The sequence below is a fragment of the Vulpes vulpes genome, chromosome 9 (genome assembly GCF_048418805.1).
Source record: "Vulpes vulpes isolate BD-2025 chromosome 9, VulVul3, whole genome shotgun sequence".
NCBI classification, from domain to species: domain Eukaryota; kingdom Metazoa; phylum Chordata; class Mammalia; order Carnivora; family Canidae; genus Vulpes; species Vulpes vulpes.
Window position 1 is genome coordinate 21,705,684 of NC_132788.1, and position 9,031 is coordinate 21,714,714.

General features: G+C 41.8%; 1 pseudogene; it reads right to left on the minus strand.

Annotated features, from left to right (window-relative positions):
• Nucleotides 1–6,627: 6,627 nt before the first annotated feature.
• Nucleotides 6,628–6,694, minus strand: LOC140594085 (U4 spliceosomal RNA; annotated as a pseudogene).
• Nucleotides 6,695–9,031: the final 2,337 nt, after the last annotated feature.

Below are 9,031 nucleotides of genomic sequence, written 5' to 3' on the forward strand. Positions count from 1 at the left end.
CAACGCCCCTGAGGTATCGCTACTTCTTGGGAAAGAGAGAGAGCCACCCACTCGGGACCCCCAGGACATTTGCACAGCAGGTGAAAAGTCAAGCTGCCTGAAGGTGGCTCTCAAGCTGATGGGTGGAGGTGGGGAGGCAGGGTGGGTATAGGCATCCCGTTTTGGGGGGCCAACTCTGAAAACCACATGAGATGGAAGGCTTTAGAGGAGAGCTGTATGGTCAGGGGCTGAGTTTTTCTGCCCCCAACTTCAGAGATACAGCTTGAACTTCCCTGGTTTCCCCTTTTCCAGAGGAAGCATGGATGGAGCTTTCTAGGCCTGAGAAGAAGTGGGGGTGCTTGGATTTCTGACTACAGTCTTAGCTCCGCCCTAAGGTGCTAGGTGACCTTGGACAATCACTTTGCCCTTGGGGCCTCAGTTTCTTCCATCCAGACAATGAAGAATTTGGAAGGTAAGTGTCAGCTCTAAGATCCCATTCAATCTAACCTGAGATGATGTCAAGTGTTGAGAAAATCAGCCCAGAAGAAAAAAAAAAATCCAGTGAAAATGTGGAACAATATTTCTCTCCTGAGGCCTCATTTTATTTTTCTTTAAAAAAAAAAAAGTCAAATTATCAGTAACAGCTACATTTTCTATGGAAACTGCCTCCTCCTTAGCATATCAATGACTGAGGTCACAGAAGCTGTTTTGGAGCACACTCCTTGTAACTTTTCTGTTCTGTGGCTCCCCCGGCATCCGGCACAGGAGGCATAAATCTGCGATAATTATATTTGTAAAAATCAGACTTTGGAGGACAGGCAAGGAGATCTGCCTTAGTCAGCTGAAGTAGGGGAAGGGAGGAGAGGAAGAAGCGATTTGGAAGAAAATAACATGATTCACAGCCAGGACTGTGGTCCCCCGGGGAATGATAACTTTGATCGCTCCTGTTACTAAGCAAACAAGGTCCAGAAGATTAAACTTTAAGGGAAAGAGTGCAAATTTTGAAAGCTCTCACAACATACTTCAGTGTTGACTCTCCACCACCACCAGCAACGTTCCCCCAGGCTATCATCCTGCCTCTCTGTTTGAATGCCACCAATGACTGGGAGCTTACTACCTGTATGGCAACAGTTGTTGAGAAAAGCTGTCCATAGCATTAGGTTCTTCTGCTAAGGCAGAGTCTGGCCCCACAGGGGCCAGCCCCAAGCTCAGTTCTGTCCTTTGGAACCGTACAGGAAAACCAACCCATCTCCCCACTTGTAGTCCTTCAGATAGTTGAAGGCAGCTAGTTGCTTCTCCCAGTGATCTCCTGGCTCGTGGCTGCCTGTCCTGTCCATGTTTGCTGATTCCTCCCCAGTCCTTTGGCCTCCTGGACCTTGCCCTTCTTGACGCTCTGAGCCCAGCTGCGGACCTGCCAATATCAGGGAAGGCTGACCACTTTTTCCCTAGCTCCAACACTCTAGACGAGCTTTCGTTCAGCTGCTGAGTCACTTGGCTGATTCATATAGAAGTCATCATCTTTTTGGCAGATGCTGCCATTTAATCATTTTTTGCTCCCATCTTGGACTTGTGCAATCAGTGTAGGATTTGTGGCTTGCTTTTTTTTTCCTGGAGCATGAGACAATCAGGGAGGGGAGAAGGGAAAACTAAAGAGCTTTATATTTATCGATTTATCTGATTTATCACTCTATGCTTTGCCCCACCATCTCTCACCCCTGCGAGGCAGTATCTTTGTTATGCATTCTCATCACTGCCACACTGTCCAGCTCAGTGCCACCAGCATGACAGCTTAACCACGGCCGACATAGCTGGAACAAGCCAGAAATAGACAAGAGCAGTAGGTACCTTGTGACCTGTTATTAATAATGCCTCTCCAGGCCCTAATTGTCAAATGGGTATATTCCATCAATTACAGACCTATGGAAAAAATCATGCATAATAAAATTATATACAGTAAACTCAGCGCCCAGCTTGCTTTTTTTTAAATATATTTTTTTATTTAAATTAAATTTGCCAACAGGTAGTATAACACCCAGGGGTCATCTCATCACATGCCCTCCTTAGTGCTCGTCACCCATTTATCCCAGAGTTAGGAGTCTCTCATAGTTTGTCTCCCTTTCTAATTTTTCCCCACTCAGTTTCCCTCCTTTCCCTTATGGTCCCTTTCACTATTTCTTATATTCCACATATGAGTGAAACCATATGATGATTGTCTTTCTCCGACTGACTTATTTTACTTAGCATAATACCTTCCAGTTCCATCCACATCGAAGTAAATGATAGGTATTCATCCTTTCTGGTGGCTGAGTAATATTCCACTGTATATATATACCATATCTTCTTTTTTTTAATATTTTATTTATTTATTCACGAGAGACAGAGAGAGAGAAAAAGAGAAAGAGGCAGAGACGCAGGCAGGGGGAGAAGCAGGCTCCATGCAGGGAGCCCAATGTGGGACTCGATCCCAGGACTTCTGGGATCACACCTTGAGCCAAAGGTAGATGCTCAACCACTGAGCCACCCAGGGGTCCCTATACCACATCTTCTTTATCCACTCATCTGTCAGACATCGTGGCTCCTTCCACAGTTTCGCTCCTGTGGACATAGCTGCTATGAACATTGGGGTGTCCTGAATGCTTTTCCAGGGCCTCCCTAACAACAGAAATTTTCACCCAATCCTTGCGTTTCCCTATCCTTCTGTCTGGGGAATACCCTTTTGGGAAAAGATACAAAGCTAGCCTCCTCCGAGTTGCTCAGCATGGACCTCTAAGTAGACTAATATTACTTAAATTTATCTTCACTGCTATACTTTCTATTGAGTGACTACATCATCTAGATTTTACTCCAGAGTTGGTCAACTCTAACATTTAGCTCCAATTCATTGATTAATGGGCATTTTATTTATTTTTTTATAAATTTATTTTTTATTGGTGTTCAATTTGCCAACATATAGAACAACACCCAACGCTCAGCCCATCAAGTGCCCACCTCAGTGCCCGTCACCCAGTCACCCCCACCCCCCGCCCACCTCCTCTTCCACCACCCCTAGTTCGTTTCCCAGAGTTAGGAGTCTTTATGTTCTGTCTCCCTTTCTGATATTTCCCACTCATTTTTTCTCCTTTCGATTAATGGGCATTTAAAAAAAATTATTTATTTCAGAAAGAGAGAGAGAGGGAGAGAGAGGGAGGAGCAGAGGAAGAGGGAGAGAGAGAGAAAGAGAAAGAAAATGCTGGAGCAGACTCCCTGCTGAGCCCGGAGCCTGACATGGGGCTGATCCCAGGATTCTGAGATCATGCCCTGAGCCGAAATCAAGAGCCAGCCCCTCAACGGGGACTGAGCCACCCAGGTGCCCCCAATGAGCATTTTCTTTTAATTGGCCCCTACATCTGTCTCCGGTCAGACCTACTTTTTCCAATTCAATTATTCCTTTAGATCAGTGCTTTTCAGTGGAACCATACAATGGAATCACCTGGAGAGCTGTAAAACTGCCCGGTGCCTGAGTCCCACCACCTGAGGTTCTGATTGGAGCAGGCTGGGGTGCAGCCAGAGATAACATCAGGACTTCCCAGATTTCCCAGGTAGTTTCAAGGCACGGCCAAAGCTGAGGACAGCTGTTTTCCAATCTATGAGTGACTGGTGACTCTGTGCCCGTCCAACCTCACTGCATCCCTATGTCACTGTGAAGAGTATGTGTGTGTGGTCACACTATCTTCTAAAGGACAAAACTAGGGGTCACAGAAACGTAGCAGATTTTGCTTACATGGAACTGAAATCTGCCCCTTTATCACTTCTCGATCCTCTGTCTTATTTCTCAGGTGCCATGTGTTAAGTTATCCCTCTTTTGCAGGACAGCCTTTCAACCATTTGAAAACAATGATTCTATCTCAACTTAGATATCCCTCTTTCTTTTTTTAAAGATTTTATTCATTTATTCATTCATTTATTTATTTAGAGAGAGCACAAGTTGGGGGAGAGGCAGAGGTAAAGAGAGAGAATCTCAAGCAGATTCCCTGCTGAGTATGGAGCCCAACTAGGGGCTTGATCTCACAACCCTGAGATCATGACTTGAACCAAAATCAAGAGTCAGATGCTTAATGGACTGAGCCCCCCCAGGCGTCCCAGACCTGTTTCCTTATACAGGTCCTTTACTCCCTTCCTCTAGACTGAGGTTGCCAGATAGCTCACTCTGCTCCTCCCCACCTCGAGGGTGCTTCATTCTGTCACGGCTCCTCTGGTGTGGCTTTAGGAACATACACAAGACCCAGCTTTGGACAGCTTTAATACAAAGCTCCCCATGCCCACAAGGCACTCTCTGCTTACTTTTATAACATGTTATAACACACTGTGCTTCTCAAATCAGTTGACACTGACCCCAGCGTCAGGCTGTGGGGTGCTGAGAGCACTCAAAGATACAGGAGCAGCAGGCTGCAGTTTCACTCTAATTTAGGGAGAGAAGCTGATATTTAGTGAGTAACCAATTTTCCTTCCTTTCTTTCCTTCCCTTCCTTCCTTCATTTCTTCCTCTCTTTCTGTCTTTTTTTTTTTTACAATGAGACTATTAACTTTTATTTTTTTTTTGTTTTTTGCCTTTTTTTTTTCAGTTTAATTAATTTTTATTGGTGTTCAATTTACCAACATACAGAAAAACACCCAGTGCTCATCCCGTCAAGTGTCCACCTCAGTGCCCGTCACCCATTCCCCTCCAACACCCGCCCTCCTCCCCTTCCACCACCCGTAGTTCGTTTCCCCGAGTTAGGAGTCTTTATGTTCTGTCTCCCTTCCTGATATTTCCCAACATTTCTTTTCCCTTCCTTTATATTCCCTTTCACTATTATTCATATTCCCCAAATGAATGAGAACATACACTGTTTGTCCTTCTCCGATTGACTTATTTCACTCTTTCTGTCTTTATCCGATTTCTTCCTGAATCTCATGCTTGGAAAGTAATGGGCTTCCATTTATCCACAAATTTATATTTAGAATGTACATCTGTATATATTATATATATAATATATATATTAGTTTGTATATATATTACATATACAAACTAATAAGGGATTTCATCTTTTTTTTCTTTTTAAAAATAAATATAAGATCATATTATACATATGGCTCACTCTTTTCCACAATATTATGGATATGATGGCTATCCCATCAGGTCATACATAGAGAGATATAAACAATACTTTTCCATAGATACATATTTTATTCAGCCATTCATTCCCCTATTCCAATTTTTTTTTCTGTAATTATAAACCATGCCACCATAAACAGTCTTCCACATGTATCTTTTTTTTTTTTCCACATGTATCTTCATATGTTGGTGCCTTTCCTGGCATAAGGTAGACTCACAAATTGAGAATTACTGGATAAAAGAGAAGATGTAGGATAAAGGGGAATTGTAGCCTTCACATTAACATAGACTGCCTGATGGTTCCCCAAAAAGGTAGTGGTAACTCCCACTCTCTGAGATTATCCATTCCCATGTCATCATCAGACTGAATGCTGCTGGCCTTTTGAATTTTTGCCAACCCGGTTTGTGAAAATGACATTTTGCCACCTTAATCCCTTTGCCTGTTTATTGTTTTCAACTAATCACTTTTTTTAAAGATTTTATTTTTATGTAATCTCTATACCCAACATGGGGCTTGAAGCCACAATCCCGAGACCAGGAGTGACACATGCCACCAACTGAGCCAGCCAGGTGCCGTCTCAACTCATCATTTTTAAAAAAGATTTTATTTTTAAAAGATTTTATTTATTCATTCACAAGAGACACACACACAGAGAGAGAAGCAGAGGGAGGCTCCACATGCAAGGACCCCAATGTGGGACTTGATCCCGGGACTCCAGGATCACGCCCTGGGCTGAAGGCACCCAGGGATCCTCTCAACTCATTTTTTTTTTTTTTAATTTATGATAATCACACAGAGAGAGAGAGGCAGAGACAGGCAGAGGGAGAAACAGGCTCCATGCCCCGGGAGCCCGACGTGGGATTCGATCCCGGGTCTCCAGGATCGTGCCCTGGGCCAAAGGCAGGCGCCAAACCGCTGTGCCACCCAGGGATCCCTCAACTCATCATTTTTAAATGAAGTTTCCTCCTCTGTGACTTGACAATTCACATTGTTTGCTTATTTTATTGGACTCTGATCCTTTCTTCCTATCAATTTATAGGAGCACTTTAAATAAATAAAGTGGTTTTATGTGCGGTGCAAATGTTTCTACCACATTATTAAGTGTCTGTTATCTTTAATTATGGAGGTTCCTAAAATTTTTATGTAGTGAAATTTGGTTTTTCCCTTTATAGTTTCTAAGTCTCCTGTCTTGCTTAAGAATGTCTCACTAAAATATAGATATTCTTCTAATTTTCTGTTAGCTTCCTTTTTTAAAAAAAGATTTTATTTGTTTATTCATGAGAGGCACAGAGAGAGAGAGAGAGAGAGAGAGGCAGAGACACAGGCAGAGGGAGAAGCAGGCTCCATGCAGGGAGCCCTGCGAGGGACTCGATCCTAGGACTCGATTCCGGGACTCTAGGATCATGCCCTGAGCCACCCAGGCATCCCTCTTTTGGTTTCCTGTTAACTTTTATATTTAGATATTGAATCCAAATGGAATGTGTGTGTGTGTGTGTTTGTAGGTGTGTGTGTGTGTCAATTTGCAATAATTGCACCTTGGATAAACCTCATTGGCTACAATACTGCCATTTTGCAAAGCTTGTGTGTGTGTGTGCGTGATATATGGTATATGTGGTGAGGGTGTGTGTGTGTGTGTGTGTGTGTGTGTGTGTGTAGGAGGGAGGTGAGGCGAGGATGGGACTTCATTTTTTTCCAGACGTGCAGCCAATTATGTCAACATGATTTATCAAATAAACTACTGTATTCATGCTGAGTTGAAATACCAGTTTGTCATGTATGAAGTATCCCAAGTAAATTTGGATCTGTTTTTAGGACTTTCTAGTTTATTCCTCTGATTTATTTTTTTATTCCTGTGAAACATATCGCTTTCATTACATAGCTTTAAAACAATAATTAATATCTAAAAAAGTAATCTCCTGGACAGCCTGGGTGGCTCCGGGGTTTAGCGCCGCCTTCAGTCCAGGGCATGATCCTGGAGACCCAGGATCGAGTCCTACGTCAGGCTCCCTGCATGGAGCCTGCTTCTCCCTCTGCCTGTGTCTCTGTCTCTGTCTCTGTCTGTCTCTCTCTCTCTCTCTCTCTCTCTCTCTCTGTGTGTGAGTGTGTCTGTCTCTATGAATAAATAAATAAAATTTTTTTAAAAAGTAATCTCCCTCATTCTTCCTTTACAAATTTTCTTGGCTCTCCTTGGACATTAATTCTTCAGTATGAACTCTAATTTTGTCTAGCTTGAAAAGAAAATGGTATCGTAATTATAATTGCACTAAATGTGCATATTGGTTTGAGAAGAATTCACATTTTTATATTCTTTCTTCCTACTTGGCAGCATAACATGTCTCGTTTAAGTAATTTAAACTTTTGTTTTTGTTTCTAAATAAAGTTTTCTTTTTATCAAAGGGAGATATGTGTATAATCTGAAAATACCAAATGGTACAAAAAGTACTAATGTAACAGTCCTCTGCCACATTCCTCACCTTCCTTCCCCTCCAGGCTGCCACCACACCTACCCCCAATCCAGAAAAAATTACTTCTATATTAAGACAAATACTGTTTCGTGGTGATATGGCCTGCAACTTTAACATCATTTTCCAGAATAAGAGGAAAGATTTCAAAGATATTTTTGCTACCCCTGTCATTGTGGCAGTGGAAAAGTTGGAGAAACCTTTAACTAAGCATATTAGACTGAAATTTATCAGATTAGAGTTCAAATGTTTCCCCACCTCCATTCAGCTCTGAGCTCCCATTCTCTAAGACATGGCCCAGCATACAGTAGGTACTTAACAAATACTTATTAAATTACCTGAATCAAAACTTCAACTATTGAGATCAAAGGCCCCAGGTGGTTTTTGTTTTTAGTAGTCTTACCCTATTTTTTATTCATATCAAAACTGTAATATCCACAAGGTTAGGGAACATATGCCCAGCACTAGCACAGCTCCTGGCTACGTGTTTGTGTGATGAAGGAATGAAAGCCCTGCATCAGCTACATCTTTTTTTCTGAATTACTAAGGCTTTGTCCTTCATTAGTGAAACTGTTGGTGAATCTAAATATATGGTTTGATTTATTTCTCTTGAATTTTATCTTTTTTCTCTTGAATTTCATCTTATAAGTGTACTGTAGACACCTCTCAAGGTTGTTCTGAATTTTGCTCTTCCAGCTTTGAATGAGAAGCAAAGAAATAAGCATGCCTACTGGGTCTCCTCCATCCGGAGTATAGATAGGATTGTCCATTAGGATCCTTCTTATCACATTAACAGCCCAGTCTCCTGAAGGCCTGCTATAAAGAAATCGCTGTGTACCAAATCCTTAGGAAAAGATCTTCCTCCAAAGCATTCATGTCCCTCCAGCTCTGGTCTTCCCATTTTAATATGTATGATTCTTCTCTATCTGGATACAGGGGTTTTTCCAGTCCTCTTTGCGATAATCCAAATTATGGATTTCCTACAAGGATCCCTTGCCATTGTTTAGTGGTTGGTTTGGCTAAACGACGCTTCTCTTTTTTACACATCATCAAGGCTCCTTCTTTTTTCATCTATATCCATTCCCAAATGAAGTCAGCCATGTTCTTCCTGAATTTATAATTGATTCAGATGAAAAATCTAAGTATTTATCTTTGCTAATACCTTATTATATTAATCTGAAAGATTTGTCCAAGCTCTGATGTGTCTTTGTCATTAAACTGCTTTAGAGGTTCCTGGCTGGCTCAGTGGGTAGAACATGTGACTCTTGTTCTCAGGGTCATAAGTTCAAGGCCTGCATTAGGTGTAGAGATTACTTAAAAATAAAATCTTTTAAAAACTAAAAATAAAACTGCTTTTCTTAGAACTTCACCCTTACAGAGTTCATAAGATAAAGGATTCATTTGACAACACAAAGCCCCCTTTAAGAATTTCTCAGGCTTAAATAATTCATATTA